This window comes from Pantherophis guttatus, chromosome 1 (assembly GCF_059756535.1).
Source record: "Pantherophis guttatus breed Tessera chromosome 1, ASM5975653v1, whole genome shotgun sequence".
NCBI classification, from domain to species: Eukaryota; Metazoa; Chordata; class Lepidosauria; order Squamata; family Colubridae; genus Pantherophis; species Pantherophis guttatus.
This window is the reverse complement of record NC_142063.1, coordinates 157,491,632-157,516,281: the sequence shown is the minus strand read 5'-3', so window position 1 is coordinate 157,516,281 and position 24,650 is coordinate 157,491,632. Positions and strand designations below refer to the sequence as shown.

Here is a 24,650-nt window from a genome sequence, read left to right as displayed (position 1 = left end):
TTTTTTGTTATCAAACAGTTTGGTTTTTTATCACTTATGTGAAAGCAAAATATGCTGTAGGAATATGCAACAAACTCTGTTCCAAAGAATTAACAGCACCCCATTCTTCCGGCAGCCAATGCCAAGATGGCCCTTCCAAGCTAGGTTTGGGAGCCTTGTGATTCTTTACTTAAATATATATGTGTTGGACCATATAAATTTGAGTAAAAGTATACAGGTAGTCCTTGACTTATGGCCACAAGTGAGCCCCACATTTCTATTGCTAAGTCTGGCTTATATTGTGAATTCTGCCACAAAGGACAGAATAAACCCAACAGGATTTAACATTAAATTTTGTATCCTTGTCCAAATTACCGAGTGACATAGTAAAGCACATAGTTGCAAAACAAATTCGTTTTTCATCTCTGGTGCTAAGAAGGTCTGGGTCTATCCAACAGTCAGATGCAAAATTATGTGTCTTTGTGTTTTACAAAGTTTACAAAGTGAGGCAAGAAGTTAGCAGGGAAATAAATGTGCTCCGATGTCATTATTCAGGTGGCATCATATTTTTTAAAAAATATGAGATACTGAATTGCGGCCCCAGGCCTAAATCATTGTGATTCAGTGGTGAGTTATCGCAGAAGATCATTTTTTGTCTTGTGGGAAAATAACCTTTTCTTCCAATTTAGAAAACATCTGCTGATTGGCTAGCTTGGTTAGCTTACATTTTCTACTCCCATTTTGGATGACAGCATAACTCTCAGTGGAGCATAAAGGCCTTCCCGTTTTCATTTGTTTTCAATAAGTATCTGCTAACGGTGACTGATAACTTCTTCGCCTGCTAAATTTCTCCCCCTGTCCACATAATAATAACATCATCTTTATGGACTTCCTAAGAATCCTCCAGGGCAAAAGACTGAGTCACACTGACTGGACTGACTCACCTCTAAAACACTGAACAGGCTGCCCAGTCATGCACACACACACACACACACACACACACACACACACACACACACGACACCAGCTAGGGTGTTTGTAAGTAATGTTTCTTTGGGCAGAAATTGCCACTTATACTGAGCATCCCCATGGACTGTTAGGGGTCACGCTAGAATCTAGATTCCCAGATCTTGCTCATTGTACGCCTTTGGATCAGGAGAAAAACTATAAAGCAGAAAGGAGTCATGGTGGCCAGATACTGATGGAAAAGGAGATCGGTATATCTCTCCCAAATTGAAATATTGCACAATTATTAAGGTACAACATAAATCATCTTTGCATGATTCAGTTTCAAGGGCATAATAACTGAGTGTGCAGTGCTGATTTAGTTCCTCTATAGGTCTACCCAATAAACCATATGTGGAGAATATGAAAATATATTATATATTGACGGGCACATAAAAGATGGGCACCTGGTTTCCAAAAAATCATACGTAATTCCCTTCTCCTTGCTTATCTACACTTCATTGTTCCATAATATAAGATTTTATTGTCACCAATTATATATTTTCAAATAGCAATGAGGTTCCTAAGTCATGACAAGGCCATCATTTTTTTTTTTAAATGAATGTTTGTTGGTCAGAATGATTGGATACATTATAACAAGAAGCTATCATTAAACCGAATACATTTTGGGCTTAGTTGCCATGTGAAACCAGCCATTGCCAAGCTTCCACATTACTGGCTTTTATACCACTTTTTCAATTTTTTTTTTAAAAAATATGCCATAGCTCATCTTAAAATTAAGAATTCATATTGATTCATTTGTGCACCCCAACTCTTGAGTGCAAGCCAAGCCTGGATTCATTCTACTGGCTATGCTGTCACATTATATTTAACACAAAGCTGCCAACCATATTTTAGATTTAAATCAATCGCCTGTGATTAGTTTATGGTTCAATGTGTCATGTACATATCCAAATGAAATTAATAAGTCATAGTTGAGTTTAAACATGGGTAAGAGTATTAGTGAATGTCTTCATACTGTTGGAAGAAATGTCCATCTGGGTTCAATTCCAAGTGGGGAGAAAGACACTGGAAACATGGAGGCTGCTTGGAAGGATGGTTTAATGGTGAACAGGACCACATGGGTTTGAAGTCCTGGGTAGCTGACCACATGGAGTTGAGAGTGAGAGTTATTTATACCCTCTTTGGGCTTTGACCTTGAGCTTCCTGTTCCTGTGGCAAGGGCATGTATCCTATTGGCTGCAGATTCCCATGTGGGGTCATGTTTGTCTGAATCGAGTTTGGTTGAACCTTGCTGGGTGATGTAATGAAGGGGCTTGGTTGTGCCATGTAGTGAGCTAGATAATCCTATTATGTCCTGGAGGGTCATGTCTTAAGCCCATCACCCTGGAGCTGAGGTCTTTTGTTTTGTAGATAGGCTGGCCCAGTCTTAATGTGCACCAAATATCTGCTGGGGGAAGGGAACTGCTCTTTGTCTTTAAAAACCTATTTCTCCTTTTCTCATCCAGGGAAATACAATATTCTGCCTTCTTAATATTTCCCAAAATATTTTATTCTTCCAGGAGGGGTAGGTGCTAATTTTCTTCAATACTAGTGACATTTTGAAGATATATAGAAATCCTTTCCATTTTTAAAAAAACCTTATTTACATTTCAGTTAGTTATTGCAAGAAACTGTATAATACCTTAAAAAGGGGACAAGCATCAGTTATTGATCAAAAATGGAGTATGGATTTACTTGGGAATAATAGGCCAAGAGACTTGTCTTTATATTTTCCCCCTAGAACAACATTGTAATATTCTGGAAAACTTCATTCCCCACCCCGCCAACTCCATAACACCAAACAGGCTAAACCAGGCTGAGCAAACTCTATTTTCCCAAACAGGCAGCTACAAATCCATCCTTAACATGCCTTCTCCTCCCACCACCCTGGGAAAAGGCGACGTCAGTTCCAGCTTTTTGTTTCCTTGGGGCTGTAAAGATTAGCACAAGAATGAAAATAAGGAGTTTAATTTAATGTCCCTCCCCCAAATTACACCAATTACATAAACCCAATTAATTTAATTTATTGGCACCAATGTGCCTTGCATTTTATTTCTTTTGGGTCATCCCCATTCATATGTTGATGCCCAATTTGCTTAGTTACTCTTGAACGTTGGATAAGCAAATCATCTGTGCTGATTAGATAAAACTTTAGGACTAATGGGAGAATATTTTCTTGCAGGCAAAGACTGTAATTTTGTCGCAAGCTTTATGGGCTACTGCTTTGTCCAAAACCAACAAGGTTATATGAGTAGCAATTGATTTTGTTTATTCTAGAGAATCTTAGAGAAACAGCTGTTCTGATCCAAGAACAGCAACAGAGAAAACATGGGGACAGATACCAGGAGTCATTTCTTTTTCTAAATTACTCGTAAACTGTCTTCTTAAAATATAAAATAATAACATTGAAATTTAACTATTCTGTATAATTTGATATATAACATGATATACAACAGGGGTGAAATCCAGCAGGTTCTGACAGGTTCTGGAGAACCGGCAGCAGAAATTTTGAGTAGTTTAGAGAACCGGCAAATATCACCTCTGGCAGGCCCCAGAGTGGGGTGGAAATGGAGATTTTGCAATATCCTTCCCCAAGGAGTGGGGAGGGAATGGGAGTTTTGCAGTATCCTTCCCCTGGAGTGGGGTGAGAATGGAGATTTTGCAGTATCCTTCCCCTGCCATGCCCACCAAGCCACGCCCACCAAGTCATGCCCACAGAACCTGTAGTAAAAAAAATTTGAATGTCACCACTGATATACAATACTTGTCACATACAGTTGCTATTATAGTTCTTGCAAATCTATATTGAGTTGGGAGTAGAGATATCTTGGCTTCAATCTTACCAGTAATTCCTGACAATTTCATGCATAGATCTATACAATTTTCTTTGCGGCACTGGGAAGAAACTGATTGCTGTTACCTTTTTCAAGAATATATTTCTACTTGCCAGAAATAAAAGAAGAGAGAAAATTAGAATTCAGGTTTCCCTGCTCCTACAACCAGGGTTGGTTGTATACCAAGCTGGCTCTTTTATATTGAAAGTTAACTATAAAGCTTCAATTTGAGTAGTGGCAAAAATCAGTATTTTGTAATGCAGATTGATTGATTAATTGATTGTATACTGTATGATCAAGTCAGTGTCGACTCTTTACATAGATACATTTTCCCCAGGAGAATCTTTCCCCATCCTGGTCCTTCAGGTTTTCTTAAAGTATACCCAGCATTGCTGTAGCTGAATCCATCCACTTGGATGTCTATGTCTTCTTCTTCTTCCTCTTCTTCTTCTTCTTCTTCTTCTTCTTCTTCTTCTTCTTCTTCTTCTTCTTCTTCTTCTTCTTCTTCTTCTTCTTCTTCTTCTTCTTCTTCTTCTTCTTCTTCTTCTTCTCCCCCCTCTCCCTCTCCCTCTCCCCCTTCCCCTTCCCCTTCCCCTTCCCCTTCCCCGTCTCCTCCTCCTCCTCCTCCTCCTCCTCCTCCTCCTCCTCCTCCTCCTCCTCCTCCTCCTCCTCCTCCTCCTCCTCCTCCTCCTCTTTCCTTCCATTTTCCCCAGCATCACTGAACTTTCCAGGGATGTCGGTCTTCTAAGGTTTCTTTAGTTTCTTTTCAGGACTCTTAACAGCCAAGTTCAAAAGTGTTGCAACTTCTTCTATCCTGCTTCTTCTAAATCCAACTTTGTGATAAAACTGTGGCCATATCTTCCTTTTTTTCCCCCTGGTTTGCTGGAGAATGCATCAACTAAAAGGTAAATCAGATAAAAGGAGGCTCATACAAAAGGCTACCTTTTTCCTCTAGATCCTCAAAGATCTGCCCATGGGAAAGGAAAGCAATTGGTGCTTGCTTTCCCTGCCTGGCTGGAGAGGATGAAGAAGGGAGGAGAATCCTCCGATCAGGAGTCAGGAGTCAGTTTCAGACTGCAGTGTAGAACAGCGCAATGCATTCTGAACGAGGTGCTTCTAAATGCCTCTTCAATTTATTACCCTCAGGGGAGCTTCCTCTAGCTACACTGCCCAGAGCAGCAGCTGCACTTTAGATTCAGAAATGAGAAGTTGGAAGTACTCCTTGGATTTAACCAAATAGGTAATTCCCAGGGATTGCACCAACTCCTGGTAATGTGTACTTACTCAATCAGGGGTGAGTTCTGTTTTATTTAATTAATTAATTAATTAATTAATTAATTAGTCATATTTCTATGCCGCCCACTCTCCGAGGACTCTGGGCGACTTACACCAAAGACAGTATACTAAAGAGCATATTGCCCCCTAACAATCTGGGTCCTCATACTTACCTTTACTACTGGTTCGCAGCAGCATTCACAGTGACGTCGGGGTCGGTGGGCGGAGCCTCCCACCAGTTTTATTACCTGTTCTATAGAACCGGTGCGAACCGGGGGCAACCCACCACTGTACTCAGCCCATTCTAATTCATGACTATGAATCATGAAGGATTGATTCTCTGAGTAAGCTGGTTCTGTGAGATTTCGGAAAGATTCTTGCCCTCTCCGCTTCGTCAGTCCTATCTAGAAATAAGCCAGCCATCAAGTATTCCATGCAACTGCAAAAATCAGCTTCCCACCGGAAGAAATGAAATAAAGTAGATATCTGAAAGGAATTTTTTTCCCTCAAAATAATTTAACTTTTACAATGGTAGATTTACTAAGGATAACTTTAATAGAAGCAAATCATGTTATTCTGACTGATCTTTGGAGTGGGTAGAGACAGAGGATCATACATTCAGGATTGCCTTCCTTTGTGGCAAATAAGTATATCAAGATGGAAGAGCTTGAAGAAACTGTTCTAAAAAGAAGGATCCCAAATGCTGGGAACATGGAGAGGAACCCAGCAAAATCAGGGAATTGCCCTAAGCAGCCTGGAACTAACCTGCTCTATGTTGGTCCAGCAGCTGTGTCTCAAGAGGTGTGGAGTTATTCACCATGGCTGTCAACAAGGGTGGGATTCAGCGGTTCGGTTCGGACCGCTTCAGGTGAACCGGATGCTAATTTCACATCTGGTTTGCCAAACCAGTAGTTGCAAGGATTGGCTGGCCCTACCCACCGCACCCCTCCCCTCCCAGGAGTCTCCACGCAGCCCATTTTGGAAGCCAGGTAAGAGCAGGGCCCACACAGAGGCTCTGGGAGGGTGAAAAACAGGCCTCCCAGAAGTTCTGGAAGTCTGGAAATGGGCCTGTTTCCGGCCTCTGGAGGGCCTCCAGAGCCTGAGAGAGGCCACTTTTGCCCTCCCGGAGGCTCGAGGAAAGCCTCCGGAGCTTAGGGAAGGCAAAAACTCCCTCACCCTGTGGTGCAGGAGGCCAAGTAGACCATACCCGCCATGGCCACGTCCACCCAGCAACCGGGCAGAGAACCGGTTGCTAAAATTTTTGAATCCCACTCCTGGCTGTCAACCTCCGAAACCTCCAAGTTATTACAAGATCTCCTTGGGTGAAAGCCACAATGAGAATAACAAGGCATTTCCTGACCGTGAAAGCAGTGGAAGAACCTGCCTCCTAGAATCATTGCTGGTAGTTTTTAGGGACAAACTATTTTTCTGGAATGGCATGAGGCTCTCTATCCTGAGCAAAGGTTGGCACAAAAGGCCTCCAAAGTTCATTCCAACTCTATAATACTAGGTGAGATTTCTTTGATGTGGCTTGCTTATTAAAATTTATGCTCGGCTGCAGATGAGGGCCGGCAAAGAGTGTCTATTTTGAACAACCACCACAGCGCGTTTTGTAGGGATCATTTCAAGGTAGCACTTTCAGAGGGTTGTGTACCAGCTTATACAAGTAATGAAATTTGGAGGTGCCAACTAGAGGCGGGCAGTTTACACTATAAAATTGATTGAGGTCCCACCGGTCTTTTTGCTCTATTGTTTTGGTTTCTGCTGCTATAAAGAATGTCCCCGTCTTCCTTTGAATGTTACATGCCACTCTCTCTCTCTCTTTCCCCACCAAATGGCTTTTTTTTTTTTTTTTTTTTTTTTTGCATAGAAAGGATTTCTATTTAAAGCCAAAAACGTGCAGAACTTGTTCAAAGCCTCTTGCCAAAGAGCTCCCCGGGACAGTAGCCAGAAAGTGTGGCCAACATTGAGAGGATGCTGGTACTTTTGCTCTTCATGCCAATGAGAGATTAGGAAACCTGTAAGGAGATCGTGTGAGAAAAATAAAAAGGTAGGAGGGGATAATGTTGGCGGGGCTTTTAGAGTAACTCTGAGAATTTCTTTTGTAATTTTTCATTTTTTTAATCACGAATGTGTTTCCTTCTGAAGAAGCCTATTTTGGTAGGCTTAAAGTGGTTAAGGTGTCTGGCTCTTTGTGAGTTGTTGTTTTTTTCCAGAGGATCAGGAAGCTGCAGGGAACCGGCTGGAGCCAACTAGGATCAAATTGCATCAGGCATCACTTTGCCAAGATTGAATCTGCCCACCTGGTTAAAAACATCCCTGCTCTGAATTCTCCCCTCCCAACGAGGAAAATGTGAGGAGTCTGGATTAAATGTTTCACTTGTAGTCCTTTTTTTGCCCCAGGACTTTCCTGTAGCTAATTCCACCAGAGCATTTTGGAAGGCTGTTAAAACAATTCCACTAAGCATGTTTGTCAATCTGAGATGATTGCTTTGTGGTGCCTTCTTAGTGGTGGTGGGGTACTGTTTCCTATTATAGTTTTGGTTTTGTTGCTTGACCCCCCCCTTCTCATATTTGGATAGAGAAGGAGAAGAATGTATGCTGCCCAAATTCTATAGATTTGGGCGGGTTATAAACACTGGGTCTGAGACTTATGAAAGCTCCCACAGCAGCTGTTCAGATCCATTTGGTCTAAAGAGAGAGAATTTGAGTCATATCTGAAACCTGAACCAGAACTAATTTACAATGCTGGAACTAAGGAAAAAAGTTGAGTGATAATCTACTCTAATCCTCCTCAAGAGACATGGTGGCGCAGTGGTTAGAATGCATTATTGCAGTCTGACTGCCAGGTCCCAGCAGTTTGGCAGTTCGAGTCTCACCAGCTCAAGGTTGACTCAGCCTGCCATCCTTCCGAGGTCGGTAAAATGAGGACCCAGATTGTTGGGGGCAATATGGTGGCTGTGTAAAATGCTTAGAAAGGGCTGTAAAGCATTGTGAAGCGATATATATGTCTAAATCCTATTGCTGTTGCTATCCTGCCATTCTCCTGCAGTTGGAGAATGTGTGGACACTGGGAGAAGAGGGTTTTCTTTTGGCTTAGATATACATCAACATCCCGCCAGGTTCCTCACTGAAGCTGCAAGATATCTCTGGTTACTTCCTTCCAGCTTGCTGCCCAGATTCCCAATCAATCCCATGCCCCCCTTCTCTCTGACAAGGAAGGACAAAGGGGAGGCCAGGGTGATCAGCCCAGAGGGCAGTTTGTTCTGGGAATTTCTAGTTGCTTCTATATCTCCAGGTCAGCCAAAATACAACTGAGAAGTGCCTAGTCTTTTTTTTTTCCCCCAAAAAATGGGGGAATTCTTTTTATTTGGAAATTATGACTTGACAACTGCTCATTGTATTTTGCTGTGAATCATATCAAGGATGAAATTATGTGTTCTCCACATACATATCCTAAAAATTATTAATGGAAAGCCCCCCTGGCATTTATAGCAGAAGTCATTTCATATCGTAGTGTCACCATGTTACAATTAAGAGTTTTGAATTATTAAAGCATCTTCTTACAGCAATGAGGTTGAAAGTGGCTGCTCTCTCTTCTCCTTAACCAATGTAAATGATATTAGTTCTCACTCAGCCAGTTTAAACACAACAATTCTGCATCTCTCTAGGAAACCTGTACCGCTTCCATAATTGAACCACCAAGGCCTGTTATAGATTGGTGTTGAAGTGGCACACACGTGTGTGTGTACAAGAGAGTGTTTTTCTAAGAACAGGAATCTCAAATGAATAATGATTAGTGAAGCCGGTTTCATAGCTACAATACATAGGAGATTAATTTACAGGTCAGGAGATTATATTAGAAGGACATACAAAGCCTAACACCTAGTTAAGTATATCTTAACAGAAGAAATGTCAAAAGCCACATGCTCGGTCCATGTGTGATAGAAAGAAGGCAGAAGGCCGCGACCAGATTAGCAGTCTGATAAATAAAGAACAGGCAGAGCAACAGACAGAGAGCAAAGAATAAATCTTTAAATATTATCCAGTTCTTACTTCCTTCCCCCTCCTGGTCAGTAGTTATGCACTGTGGCATCGTCACTATTTGATTTGGGCCTCGAAATAAACGCCTCATTACAAAGGGACTACATTTAAGTAGGTACCAATAAATAGCAAAGTCTGCAGTCTAAATGACACAGTTAATTGAAAAGAATGACCATGGCTTTAAACACTAGGAACTCATAGTTATCTTAGAGCTCATTAGTAAGTAATACGCTGAATGTGGAATTAATCTGGTCATTTAATTGTGCAGTTCTTAGTTTAAGGCACAGGCTGACTGAAGATTACTGTTTCCATAATACCACACTGTTGTAACAGGAACTTAGAGAGATGAGTTTGCATTCACTACTACTGAATTGTTTTTAGAATAATTTGCTTGGGGCCTTTTAAATTAAAAGATGAATGGTTCATGGATTGTCAAGAGCCATGTCGCCCATGTTTGTCAGGTACCATGATCAGATTTTGTTGTGGCCCATCCGCGACCTGTGCAGTTAGTAGCTGATTCCGACAGCGAGGAGGCTGGTGTGGTGCTGCGCCAGCAGCCTGTGCAGTTGGCACTCGAGTCGGACAATGAAGAGGCTGGAGAAGATGTGGTGCCAGAGGCAGGGATTCAGCCAGAGCCTTCAGAACCTCCAGAAGCTCCCATAAGTGAAGAGGAAGAAGAGGAGGAACCTCTTCTCGATGCAGGAGTGCGCAGAGCTGCGAAAAGGCAGGAGTGGCTCCTCAGGAGGAGGTATCCTCGAGAGTAAGGCTTGGGGCTAATTGGCCACTTCCCTAGCCTATTTAAGGAAGGACGACGACTGATGTAATTTGCAGGAAACAACTTTGTTCACATTCCTTCGAGTCTTGATTACAGAAACGTTTGATTTCGGTTCTTGTTTTTCTCTTATCAGTTTTCCTGCAAATTGCTTCTGGGCATTCTGCCAACCACAGTAAGATTATGGTTATCTGAAATACTGTGCCACAGAACTGAGTTATTATTCTTTGAATTCTTGTCGGCTGTTAATGAAGTTAAATTAACAGCCCTTGTTCAGAAAAGACTGATTTATGTGTGTTCGAACAACTACTAAGAAAGCTCATTAGTAGTCTTTAATTAGTAAATTAAGGTTTGTACAGACTTTGTGTGTGCTGCGTTCTTTGGGGTCCGTAGCTGGGGCAGAACAGATTTATCCCCCAAATTGTTTAAGATTTGTACATCCCATAGTTGGATACTCAACCTTAATGTCACAAAATGGAAGTAATACAAAAAGACTGAAATCACATAGTTACACAAGACAAAGGCTGAAAAAAATATAATTATTATTATTATGCAATCATGAGGCCTCCTGGAACACCTGGACCTGAATTAGCCTGTTCATCTGCTTCCCATGAACATTGTTGCAAACTACACACATGCAAATGCACACATACTAATTAAATTTGGCCATGGTAGTAAGCCTGAATGCCAGAGCTAAATCCACAGATTAATTGCTGAGTGCACCACAGTAATTCTCAAGGATTAGTCTCCTCATGCTTCAATTCAGATGATTTATATAATCCGTTCGGTTTTCACTTAGAGGATTCACATCTTTATCTCCTATTGCTCACTTCTTCTCGCTTCTTCCACCATATATAGAGCCTTGGTAGTACAGTGGTCTAAGGCACCCTGTTATTAAGCTGGTTATTAAGACCAATTACTGCAGGTTTGAATCTCGCCAAGGCTCAAGGTCGACTCAGCCTTCCATCCTTTCTAAGGTAGGTAAATTGAGGACCCAGTTGTGGGGGCAATAAGCTGACTTTGTATAAATATACAAAAAGGATGAAGGCTATTGCTGAGCACATTGTAAGCCGCCCTGAGTCTCCGGAGAAGGGCGGCATATAAATCAAATTAAATAAATAAATAAATAAATAAATAAACAAATAAATATATATATAAAAACATCAGGATGTCAGTCACAATTGTGTAATTGTAGCCCCGCCTGTTTATACGTGTATTGCATGCTCCTGGATGTGTGTTTGTGTGTACCTGCAGGCCTGAGTCTAGAAATTACCATTACATTTTTTTTTTTAACTTCCTGAGATTCCAAGGGAACATCATGTTATTTCTGCTACTCTTCATTTATACGATGTCCCGTAGTCTCTCAGGAAAGATCAGATTTAGGGGATATAACCATATCAAACATGAACAAATAAGGAATTTCAGCCTTCCAAATATAAAAACACCAAAGGAGAAGAAAGCAGACCTAGCAAACAGAAGCTTGCCCAGAGATGGAATATAGGGATGATTAACTTTGGAAAATTAACATAGCGATATTATGATAATGGGTTAAAGCACCAGAAAAGCTAACATGACTGCCAAGCTATCAGCATTTTATTGAGTTAAAGGAAGGTGTGTGTCTGTGTGTGTTTGTGTATGTGCATTTCATACAAAGAAATTTCTCTCTCCCTTCTGTTTCTGCTTTACGTAACAATAATAATTTGCCACTCACACTTTTCTCCTCCTAGTTTTACGTTTTGTTGCTTACTTGTATTGTTCTCTGATAGGGTACTTTTATACATTTTACAGAGTTTACACTACTTTGCTTTCAAGGATTTCTCGTACTCATGAGAAAATGTGGAATTAACTTGACAATTAGAAATGAAGAACTTCCCTTCTAGTTTCTTGTTTGACCTCAGCTTTGTTGCTCCGCTTTGAACTTTGAAGCTTTCCATATGAACCGTGGCTTCATGAGAGCAGGAGTATCTTTAAATCCTAAAGAGACAAGGAACTGCAGTCTCTGGCCATTCGCAATCAGTCAAGGACAGAGAAGGGACAAGGAGGGCAGGAAATGCAAACAGCTGCATTTCCAGTGTTGGGGCCAGAGGAGAGAGGAGACCAAAGCACAGTGTGGCACAGCGCCAAGGAGCTCAGCCGTTGTGGTAGATGATGAGGTCATTGGTAATAAATACTAGGACCATCTGTTGCTGTCTTCTGTTCCTTCTCCCTCAGTATCAAATAGAGTGGACCAGCAGTCAACGCAAACAAGACAAAGCTAGCTTATAATGGTAAGACTCAGCTTAAGGGAGGTGCTCAGCTGGCTCTAAGACCTACAATGTGCACCATTTTTTGCTAGATTCCGTGTGGCATTTGCAAATGGGGGACATATTTGTGATCCCCAGGGCAAGACTTTTATATTTATTTATCAATCAATCACATTTTGAAACCACCTATCTCCCCCACAGAGTGACTCTGGGCAGTGGCATGAATGAAATACATAACACCATATTGGCTCCAAGTATATGTCTCACAGTGTTACTTGGGAGACTACCCATGTTCTCCTGGATGTGGTAGAGAGGAATCCAGTCTTTTTCCTTCCTACGCAGAGTTGACCGTTTGTTCGTTAGAGAATTCTGCAATGATCACACAAGGAGCTGGTGCAATGGAATGGAACGGAACAGAACAGAACAGAACAGAACAGAATTATTTATTGGCCAAGTGTGATTGGACACAGAAGGAATTTGTCTCTGGTACATAAGCTCTCAGTGTACATACGGACAACAAAGTGATAAATCATAAATCATAAGTTGCAATCATAAAGTATAAGATACAATCAACAAAGTGATAGTCTTAAGATACCAATAGGAGCAGGTAATAGGAAAGATGAAAAGGATAATAGTAATAACCCCCTACTATATGGGTAAATATATTTAAGCATAAGATGGTACTGTGGGAATTAGGTATTTAGCAGAGTGATGACACGAGGGAAAAAACTGTCCCTATGTCTAGTTGTTTTGACATGCAATGTCCTATGGTGGTGTCCTGAGGGGAGGAATTGAAACAGTTTTATGTCCAGGATGTGAGGAGACTGTAGATACCGGTATTTTCTCAGCCCTCTTTCTGGCTCGACCAGTATACAGGTCCTCAATGGAAGGCAGGCTGGTTGGAGGGTTTTTTTCTGCAGTCGTAACTATCTGTTGAAATCTGAACATGTCCTGTTTATTTCTTGTACCAAATCAGACCATTATAAAAGTACAAATTACAGAATCAATAATTCCTCTGTACTGTAGAACTTTATCAGCAGCAATTTGGGCAGTCTGGGTTTCTGAGTTGACCCAGGGAGAGCATTCTTTGTTTTGCCTTTTTAATGATGGTTCTAGTTAAACAGTTAAGTGTCCTTTTCATGCCCTGGAAGATGATAGAACCGAGAAATGATTGGTTTGAACTATTGAACAAAATATTGGTTCAAAGTTGCCCTCTTGTTGCTTTTATGATTGTCTTATTGTTATTCCTGTTCATGGAAATCATAGCTTTAATAAGGGATCTCATATGTAGGCCAGACATTCCTAGAATTTACCATTTTAGGATGTAGTGTGTTTGCATTTGATTTTGAAAATAAATATGAGTCCTCAGTCATTCCTAAGGAATTGTAACAACAGAGGACACAGGGTCAAGTCAGCTGCCAAGTTTATTTGAGGAACCAAAAATAGGATTCCTCAACACATATCTTTTTTTAAGGCTCTTTCCCAAGTTTGTGGGTTTCTCTGGATTTTATCTTTTAATTTATATAGCCTTTAGGGTTTTTCCTTGGATGTCTATGATTCCTTTGCTTTTTTTCTACGAGGGCTTATGAAGAGATCCATGCCCCTCTTCTGCAAGGACTGCAAATGGAAGCATCTGAAAGAAGCAAAAAATAAATTATGTTTCTTTTGGTCTTGTATTATCTAGATAGACTGGACTCCCATCAAGTGAGCAAGCTTTGTTCATACTGTCCTACTCCTTTGATTACTTATTGCCACCACTAAAAGTTATTCACAATTACTTACCAATACTACTGTCAGCCTTGGAAGCCATATTAGACCGGAAGCTTCAATGCTGCCACCTCCTCATGTGTGGGAAAGTAGGAGGGGGGGATTTAGGAGAGGGGAATTGGTAGACATAATAGCATTCTTCCTATCGGTCAAAGTCAGGGTGATCCAGCATCTGGAGGAGGAGTGATCAGGGGCTAGGTTGAGGTGGAACGGATGTTGATTGGAGCATGTGATTGGCTGGGGAGAAAGGGGGTGGTTTTGGGAGCTTTGAATTACTGAAGGAAAGCCCGGGCTTTTCAGATTCGGGATTTCCCAGATGTGCCAGTTTAGCTATTCTAGTAAAAAGAACTTTGGAAAATGCCTGCTTCCACGTCTTTACTGGGAGTTGGGGTTTTTCTGAAACGCTGACATCTACTTTAGTTCACACCTATCAGGAGAGGAAAATCAGTTGGTTGTTTTTTTTCTGAAAGGTTGATATTTTTGATCTAATATTCAGCCCAATATGGTAGCTGTTTCTTTGTTTTTCTCTAAAAACATACCCAGTTGCTAAGTAACTGTAGCAGGCCTACTGAAATTATGCGTATAAGTTCGATGTTATTGTTGCCCTCGCTTTATTTTTAAATAAAGGTACATGTATGTTGAAAATAATTTCAGAGTGAAACCACCGGGTGTTCTCATGCCATTGTTTGCTCTGACAACATTATCCGGCTTAGACTTTGGAACTGTTTTCATTGCATCGTTGCACACAACCACCCCCTCCTGTCTTTTCATGGTGTATCTCTCAATTAAAACATGACACCCTATTGATATGTTTGTTAGATTCACCATTTCTCCCTGTGAAAATTCTCCTGTGCCCTTGAGAGCTGCACGGTAGATAGACATGTGAAGACCTCTTTATCCCTAGCATGGGAAATCTACCACATCTGTTAACATTTTCCTTGCAGTGGAAGTTGTTTAAAATCAGGAATCCTGCTAGAAAAAGATGACTTGGGAGATTTTTAAATAGCATTAGCTCTTCAACTGGGCAGGTTTTGGCACTGCCTAAAATGGCAGAGGCTGGAAGCTACGGAGAAGACAAGAGTTAGAGTGATATAACATGCCCTAGGCTCCTCATATATGCGGAAAGTGAGTTCTTCATTGCAAGTCTTGAAAATTGAGCTATTGATCTGTTCATCCTTCATATGAGGAAAGAAAAGAGCTATCGCCTTGGCCTCTGCCTCTGGAAACAAAATCCTGTGGATTGTCCTGTTTCCCTCCGGCTTTGAGACTGAGTTTTGATCAACCATACCCCTGAATGCAGATAGCAACCATGTTGCCAGAGGTGGTATTCAGCTGGTTTGGATCGCTTCGGGCGAACCAGTAGTAGCGATCTGTGGGTGGACCTGCCCACCCCACCCCACCCCGGTGCTATGCCGTCCTATTTAGCCACGTTTTCTATCTGCGTGCATGCATGGAAGCAACATGTGTGAGAAAAGCGCATGTGTATGGCCTTCCGCACATGTGCTCACACTCACATTTTCGGTGCTGAGCGAACCGGTAGGTAAATTATGTGAATCCCACCCCTGCATGTTGCCCGCTAATGGTCCTGACACTCCTAGCCTTCCAGAAGGCTGTGGAGTCCTGGTTTCCCACCAGGTGTTGGACCAAGACACTAAATGAGGCCAATACATGCGTGTCTTTGCTGTGAGTTGATATACAGTACTTGTTGTGGTCCGCCAGCAGCCTGTGGACCTGGCAGCGGAGTCGGACATGAGGAGGCTGGGGAAGAACATGGGCCAGTCCTGGAGGCTGGTGAAGGCCTGGATGAGGGCTCTGCGTTGGAGGCAGAGATGGGGCCAGGGCCATCTGGGAGTGATGTGCAGACTCTGGAGCCTCCAGAGGCTGACAGTAGAGAGGCAGAGGAACAGGAGGACCCTGTTCCTAGTGCACATATGAGAAGAGCTGCCAGAAGGCAAGAGCAGCTAAAGCAAAAAGGATGACTCGGGAGTAAGGCCAAGAGATGATTGGCCCCTCCCATAAGGCTTAAAAGACCAGCAACGGCTCTTGGGCTTTTTGTCGGAAAACAACATTGATAGATTTGTTTCTTGTCTTGCTGCATTTATTTCTTGTCGGCGTCTTCTGCTTCTGAACTTTTGCCAAGAAAAGCCTTTGGCAGGTTGCCTAATTAAACCAAGGTTGGTGATAAGGCTGAAGAATTGTGTTATGAAGAATTTGTTTTGAATTAGTTTGGACTACGCTGAGAATGAGTTAATTCTCAACTGTTCTAATAAAGTCTGTTTGTTTTGAACTGATTGCGTCGGATAATACCTACTTGGGCCTGGGTCACAACAGTACCTTGGTTAGTCCCCAAGTTAAGAATGAGTTCTGTTCTCTAACTCTCTATTTAACCAAAATTTGTATGTCAGTTGGAACTTGCTTTAGTTCCGGATTGCCTGTTACTAAAATGGTGGATGGTGTGAACCTTTCTCAAGCCGATAAAAGTACTGAAGCTGCGCAATGCTTTCGGGAACTGCTGAAAACTGCAGAAAGCAGGCTGTATATTACAAACATTTAGTGGTTCTTGAAACATTGTGCTGCTTCAGCACTTCATCAGCTCAAGGAAGAAGAATGCCTTCCACCATTTTTAGTAATAGGCAGCCTGGTTCATATCCAGGGGTTGCCGTTAAGTTGCACATTCTTAACTTGGGGACTGCCTGCATTTGTCATGGTTACTTTAATTGTTTCCTTGCTGCATGTTGATAGAGGCTTTATTATATTGGAGGTTTATTAGCTACCCAGATTTGTGTAAAGTGAGGGAGCCATATACATTTTCTAAATAAATAAATGCATTCATTCAACCCACAAGGAGTATCCGACTGTGTTGTGGATTGTCAGATTCAATGCTGGAATATAATCCTGCACCGCTGCTCAGTTAGTATATTTAATTTGGCATAGGCAAAATAATGCTAACATTGGAATTATGTTCCAACCAGTCTTTTCTATAGTAAATACTATCTTAAAGAGCTCCGTTTTTATGCTTAGTTCATATTTAATTTGCTGTTATTTGCTTCTTCCCGGACAGAGGAAATTATACTTTTAAAAATAAGGGTTTCGTTTGAATTAGAGGAGATGAACCTTGCAACAATATCAGTTCGTGGTGAATTTTGTCTTTGAGTGCTCACAATGTAATACTTTGCCTGCATAAGCTGGAAAAGGTCAAAATTTGATTTAACAAATTAATCTTTCAAGAATATAAGATCTGTTCTTTAAAGTTTAACATTAGCACTTTCTGGGAAAATGGATGCGCAGGGCATTGATAATGAGCTCTTTAACATGCAGGTCATAAATCTGAACACATGCTATGCAGCCTTCCAAGAAGTCCTCTCTAATGGCCTTTGTGTTATCTCTTTGGACGCATCAGAAGATCCTGATCAGCAGGATATCATGGTAGAGAAGGCCAGAACCACAGCCTCTGGGTTAGCAAAGAAATAGGGTGACATTAGCACTATCAAGACCTCTCGTGATCTTAAACTCCATTGCACATCTGTTTGTTCTGAATTTGGTAAAATTGGATTTGCTATTAAGGCATCAAGCTAGCAACTGAGTCCATCAGTTCTAGTCCTGACTTGGGCACAAATCCAGATGGGTAACCTTGGGCCAGTCCCCCTCTCTCTTGCTCTGGGAAGCAGGCAATGGCAAACCACTTCTGAAAAATGTTGCCTTAGAAAACTCTAGGAACATTTCCAGGCAGCTGTCGGGAGTCAACACTGACTCAAAGGCACCTCCACCCTCCCATGCTAAAATCAAACTTTGCTCCCTCTCCACAAGAGGCGCCTGTTTTTCCAATCTTATACTTCCTGCCTTTTGTATCTTATACTGTGGGGGCAAGCACATCTCTGGCTGATGCGTGGGAGCTTACTTTCTTGTTAGAAACAGCAGAGAGGGTTCAAGGATGAAGTTTGTGTGTCCCAGCTGACATCTTCCAATTCCTTGGAGGCCCCACCCAAGGGAAAGAGTTCTCTCTTCATGCCCTCCCTTGGGATTTAACAGTAGAGTAGCAAGCCAGGGAGAGTACAGAGTGCTGGAGAGGTGCATGTAGAATACAAGGCAAGATATTCACACACACACACACATACACACCCACAAAACTTGGCCACCTTGAAAGTGCGAGAACATCACCTTCCAACCAACAGAATTTCTCCCTTAATGTTTTTCTCCCTTGAAAGGATTTCTCAAGCAATTCTCTTTCATCAAAGAAAAAAAGTATGCAAGAAAACATCAAAGCATTGGACAATCTGCTGAGAACACAAGATCTCTCAGCTTTGGTGTACCGTGAACTTCCCATCTCACCTCCACCTCCCTTTCTCTTATGATCAGAACCAGCCCCACTCTCTCCTGAAGAAGACTCCGACTTACTTTTTAGTCTTTTCAATAACAGTAGCAATCTTATTATGGATAGCAGCCAACACGGATGTAGCAGACACTGAAGTGCGAAGCTGTCTGTTTCAAGATCAGTAGCTTGGAGCGGATGCTCTCAAATGATTTTTCTGAAAGAAGGGATGTCTGCCGTGATTGGCATGTTAAATATAAAAGATAGTCATTATCTTCTTTGGAGTTGTCATTTCCCGGAATAAGAAGCAATCTTTTATGACAAATTATGTCAGGCCAGTAGAAATATTGTTAATTGTCAGCCCATTGTTACAGATGGAGTCTGGTTTGCTCCGCTTGTGTCTGCTGGTTTATTTGTTTGACTTGACCTAAATGGCCACTCATCTCAAGCCCCTGATTCTTGAACTGCTTTTGTTTTTAATTTATGGAATACCATCTCTCCCAAAATACCATATCATGTCTATACTATATCAATCAATCAGAATAGAACTGGGTGGGACCTTGAGGGTCTTCTAGCCCATGATCAAACAGGAGACCCTATACCAGGGATGGCTAACCTTTTTGCTGTCGTGTGCCAAAAGCAAGGGGAGTGCGGGGGAGGGGTGTCACGCGCACACATGCCCACACCCATAATTCAATGCACCCTGCACATTCACGCACAACCCCCCGCGCTCCCTCCGCTTTTGGCATGGAATGGCACAGTGGGCCCAGTAGGCCCGTTTTTCGCCCTCCCCAGACTCCAGAGGCTTTCTTGGAGCCTGGGGAGGGTTAAAATGGCCTTCCTCACACACACAAACACCAGAGGCCCTCCAGAGGCTGGAAACAGCCCATTTCCCGATTTCCGGTGAGCCTGGAAGGCCCGAAAATCAGCTGCTTGGCGCATGCATGCGCACTGGAGCTAAGCTAGGGCAATGCTTGCGTGCCCACAGATATGGCTCTGTGTGCCACCTGTGGCACATGTGTCATATGTTCGCCATCACGGCCCTATACCATTTCAGACAAGAGTATATTCAATCGCTTCTTAAAAATCTCCAGTGATGGAGAAACCACAACTTCTGAAGGCAAACTGTTCCACTGGTTAATTGTTCTCCCTATTAAGAAGTTTCTTCTTAATTCCAGGTTGCTTCTCTCCTTGATTAGTTTCCATCCATTGTTTCTTGTCTTACTTTGGAAAATAAGTTGACCCCCTCTGCGTTGTGGCAGCCCTTCAAATACCGGAACACTTCTATCATGTATCCTAGGCCCACTCACCAGTCTTGCGACCCAAATTCAGGCTTGGTTTTAATTCTGGGGAGGACAACTCTGCTTCCTGTGCTGAAATGGCTTTTAATGCACTTCAGGAAAGCTAATGCTAGGATGAATGTATTTGTCTGTCAAGTGTCCCAAGACATTTGAGTGTGTGGGCTGCAATAGATTAACACACTTATTTTGCTGGAGCCTACCTGGAACTGGAGTGAAGCCTGCTATTTATGTATGTGTGTATCAGTGGTGGGTTGCTCCTGGTTCTGTCCGGTTCTATAGAACCGGTAGTAAAACTGGCGGGAGGCTCCGCCCACTCGTCCCGACGCCATCAAGGGGCTTCTGCGCATGCGCAGAAGCATGCACGCTCCTGTTGTGAACCAGTTGTAAAGGTAAGTAGAACCCACTCCTGTTGTGTCTGTCTGTCTGTCTGTCTGTCTGTCTGTATGTATGTATGTATGTATGTATGTATTGTAACTATAATCGTACTGTGCACAGTTCAACATTGATTAGAAGAAGAGTGCTTCAGATCCTGTGTGAGCGCAACACCTCTCTGCTGCTCATTAAAGTGATTATTGTTTTCCCCAAGCGTCTATGCTGTAGCTGCTTTAAGTGTCAATCACATTCATAGGAGGTCTGGAGCACATTTTCTTAAACAAATTCAAACTGTGTAAAGCCCTGAAATATTTATTTTTTCTTTTCTTTTTAAGGCTCTTTATTCCCTGCCCTATGTGAAAGCCAGCTTTCAGATGGTCACAAGCAAAGAAATTGATCGAAGATTTTTGAATTATTGAAATGAGACATGGGGGAACAGTCCCTCCTGCCCCCAAAAGAGGGATTTCTAGCCAGTTCCATCATGTGGGCAGGAGAAAGAGACGCTGTTCTTGCTCATGGTATCCAGAAGTTAGAAAAGGGACGGTTTGAAGGAGGTTCTCAGATCCTCATGCAAATAGAGACATTTCTTAAAAGAACAAGCGACAGGGAAAAATCATCCCTTCCACTAAAATTTTAGTTTATGATATGACATGGGCAGTGGTGGGATTCAAATTTTTTTATTACCGGTTCTGTGGGCGTGGCAGGGGAAGGATACTGTAAAATCTCCATTCCCACCCCACTCTAGGGGAAGGATACTGCAAAATCCCCATTTCCTCCCCATCAACTGGGACTTGGGAGGCAGAGAATAGATGGGGGAGGGGCCAGTCAGAGGTGGTATTTACCAGTTCTCAAACTACTAAAACTTTCCGCTACCAGTTCTCCAGAACTGGTCAGAACCTGCTGAATACCACCTCTGGACATGGGTGTGAGAAAGAAATGCCAGAATTTGAATCTTGATTTAATTATCAATAGGTTTTGCATTTTGTACACATAGTTGGTGAAATTCTTACATTGCTATGGAATGCAAAAACAATTCTATCAGATGGGGGGGGGGAATTAATCAGTGACTCAGCAGTTTCATAACTCTAATTGTTGGCAATGTATAGCATCTGGCTGTAGCAAACAGCAAAGTTGTTTGGCAGAACAATAAGTCAGCTGCAGGCAGGGCCGGACTGCAAAGGAACCATTTATTCTTGGACTAATAAATGGTGTGCAAAACAGGGACATTTCTTTGCAATCTTCAATGTGCTGTTTCCAGTAATTCCTGCAATTTTCTCTTCATGTGGGTGGGCCAGATCAGGTACAAAGTGGTCAAGCACAAAATAGGACAGGGTTTCTGCATTTTGAATAGTTGCATGGAAAAAGCAAATTCAGCAGAGGTAGCTTGTTAGACCAAATGTGTATGAGTTGGGATTTACTCTTCCATCCTAACCCTTTAAGAATCAGCCCCAGCATCTTAAATCTTTAAGATGGAGCAGGGGTGAAATGCTCCCGGTTCGGACTGGATCACCCGATCCGGTAGCGATGTCAGTGGGTGGTTCGGAGAACCAGTAGCAAAAATCCCTGCCCCCCCCCCATGCCCAGCTGAGCCACGCAATCATCAGAGGCTTTTTAAAATTATTTTTAAAATCATTTTTTCTACAACCTCTTCAGCTGAAGAGGTTGTTTTAAAAAATGCTTTTAAAAGCCTCTGATGATCAGGCAACTTTTTTAAAAGTAAAAAAAAAAAAAGTTGGCCACGCCCACCCAGTCACATTACCCCCCCACCAAGCCACGCCTACAGAAATGGTAGTAACAAATTTTACATTTCACCACTGAGATGGAGCCCCAGCAATGGAAATGGCCAAACAGATTGCCAACAGCAAAATACAGCCCTTGGGTGCTGCCAGGAGACTTCTTGTACGGTGAAGCCACCCCGCCTCACACCGTATTTTGCTGGAGTCAAGATGCTGCCAACTTCCATTGAAAACCTTTCTATTTTTCCCCTCACTGCTTCTTTCTTCAAGTTTAAATCTGAGGAAAAATTCTTTCAGAAGCCAATGATGTAATCACTTTCTTTGGACTGACGGCTGCAGGAATATAATGTAGTATTCTAGGTTTGCACATCATGGCCGGTCATTGTCTATTTATCCATCGATTATGAAGGAAGCTACAATTATTCAGTAGATGCTTTTACATGCTGTGTTAACCTATCAACCACATCTTACCAGGGACAGGTTCCAAACAGCCTGCTATACCCACTGGAACTGAGCTGCATCTGTGTGATATAGAAATCCAGACTTTGCCTCCCGAGATGCCTCCTTAAAGAGAGCACTATCTCTTTAGAAATAAATGGGCCCAGCAATGTATACTTTGATGACAGTGATTTGGTTCAAAGATTTGGTTCAATGATGCCAATCTGGAACTACTTGGCCAAACAGATAGCAGCATGCCAAGGAAAAGCAGAATAGGGAAAACATTGTCCTCACGCGTGTTTGTGCCAAATCCTTCAGCTGTTTCTCTTCCTGTATGGTTTCCTAAATGGAGGAGTTCATCTCCAGATGTTTACAAAGTAATAGCAGGGGAAGCTTGAAACAGCTGGCCTTATTTAGAAACTTTGAAAGTTAGTTTTTCCACAACAGCCTTGTCCCTGACTCATTTATCATTCCATTTTTACACAAATGCACAGCAAAAAGGCTATTCAGTTATTTACTCGGTTTTGTTTCCTTCTAAGATAGACATACACGGGCCTGGTTCTTAGGTTGACCCAAATCATAATGTAATTAGCCTGGGGCATTGTGCAATGCATAAATCCAGTTACTTGCAGCTTCTTCAACAGAACACCATTAAAATGAATCAGGATTTACTAAGATCATTTCAGAGGATCCCTTAACCTTTCAGAGGGACCTTTGGAGAAGATGGTACTGTAGGTCTTTGCATGGGGAAATACGAGGAAGGAAACTTTCCTTGAAGATCCAGATCGCAGCGCTTGGTCTTGGTCACCAAGATGTTGGGGGCAATGGCAGGACAGCTGGATGGTTGTGTTTGCTAGTGAGAGGACTAAAACACAAAGAGCCTGAATGTCCTTTTTTAGGGATTGTGATCCCTGGGCAAATGTCTTAAATTCAGGCAATACCTTAATCTTTGCAGACAAAAGAATGATTTCAGTATTCTCCAACCTGTTGATGTTGCTGACTTGAAATTCTAGGAGTGGAAGTCCTAATACAGGAATAGGAGAATCCAGAAGGAAGCAGGCTCAGCTATTACTGTTTTTAGCCAACCTGCATTGTATTTCACAAAATGGACCATCTTATAAATCATTTAAATGAATAAATACCACCCCAAATGTTTTTTTAGAAAGAGATGATGTAGGAGGGTTCTGCAAGTTCCTACTTCATTCACCAAAATATAAAATCATCACCCTTTGAGGTATGCCTGGGACATCCTGATGCACAAAAAGGAAAGGTCCTGTGTTTCCATGGCTTGATGCTGCTTTTGCATTTGCTCCCACTACAGATGCTGCAGAATCCTTAATAGCTTTCCTGATGTACATTAAATTAGGATTTGTTTGATCACAATTCATTGAAAGTACAATTGACTGATGTCTATGGAGATTCTCAGTCATCCAGCTCATAGTTGTCTCAAAGGTGCTTTTTCAAGAGGCAACTGGACTTGTTTTGTTTTTCCTTGAAAATGTTTCTCTTCTCATCCAAAAAGCTTCTTCACTGAGGAAGCTTCTTGGATGAGAAGCGAAACATCTTCAAGGAAAAACAAAGAAAGTCCAGTTGTCTCCTGAAAAAGCACCTGTGGTACTATTGGCTGGCTTTACTTAATATGCCAAATAATAAACCGGCATTTCCAAATCCCTGTGAGTGGATTTGTACAGCACACGCGCAAATCAGTCAAAGCCCCTTATAACTGAATTCATGAGCCTGGCTTCATTCTGTTTCATCACGGAAAAAACACAATGAAATGAAGAGCTGATTTCCAGGACACCCCTGTTTTTTCTGCTGAAACCGATGACTGCCCTGCATGCACTGTGATTATCCCGCAAATTTTCTAAAGCACAGTTCCATTTTGGAGAACTGTAAATTGAATTACTTCACAGATGGTACTTGAGATGTTTGTGTGGGGGAGATATTTTGGTCTCAAAAAAAAAAAAAAAAGGAAGAACAAAAGACTATATTAAAATGGCTGCTTATCTTGTCCTCAGCCACAACTGAAATCATTACTCTTTCTTGCCATAAAAAGCAAGAGGAGGGGGGGGAGAAACCCACATTTTGTATAACTCATTGTTTAGACAGGCTCATTATTTTGGCACACAAGGCCAAACTTACTTTATCAGGACAAGACCTGTCATATAGATAATTTGTATATGTGGGGGGTGTCTCTGTGAGAGAGAAACGGGGAGAGAACAGCTGAGATGACAAACAGAGTGTACTTTTTATCTAAGAATTTATAGATTAACAGTTACAAATTTATTTGCAGTGATTCTGAGTCTTTTTGAGAACCTAGTTGAATTGATACTGAGCAAGTTCAATAAATAAATAGTTTCTTGCCTTTCGAAAAGTGGCCATGTTGACATATGGGAGTTTAATAGAGATGCAAAATGCAGTAAACCTGTAGCATTCCAAACTATAACAGCATGAGATAGAATTAACTTTAATACCTGAACGCAGGTGTCAGTGTTTGAAAACTATGGCTTATGTTCTGCCTATCTTATTTATCAATCATACAGTGTTTAAATCTCCTGAGTAATTTTGTTCA

At 41.9% G+C, this 24,650-nt stretch overlaps 1 protein-coding gene across 1 annotated transcript in view; it reads left to right on the top strand.

The window, feature by feature from the left end:
• The first annotated feature begins 6,968 nt into the window (after positions 1-6,968).
• The window catches only part of SESTD1 (SEC14 and spectrin domain containing 1), a 101,919-nt gene continuing 84,237 nt past the window's right edge, over positions 6,969-24,650 (top strand). Inside the window, exon 1 of the mRNA XM_087882060.1 lies at positions 6,969-7,146. The gene's annotated coding sequence lies outside the window, so the exon portion shown is untranslated. The remainder of the gene's footprint in view (positions 7,147-24,650) is intronic.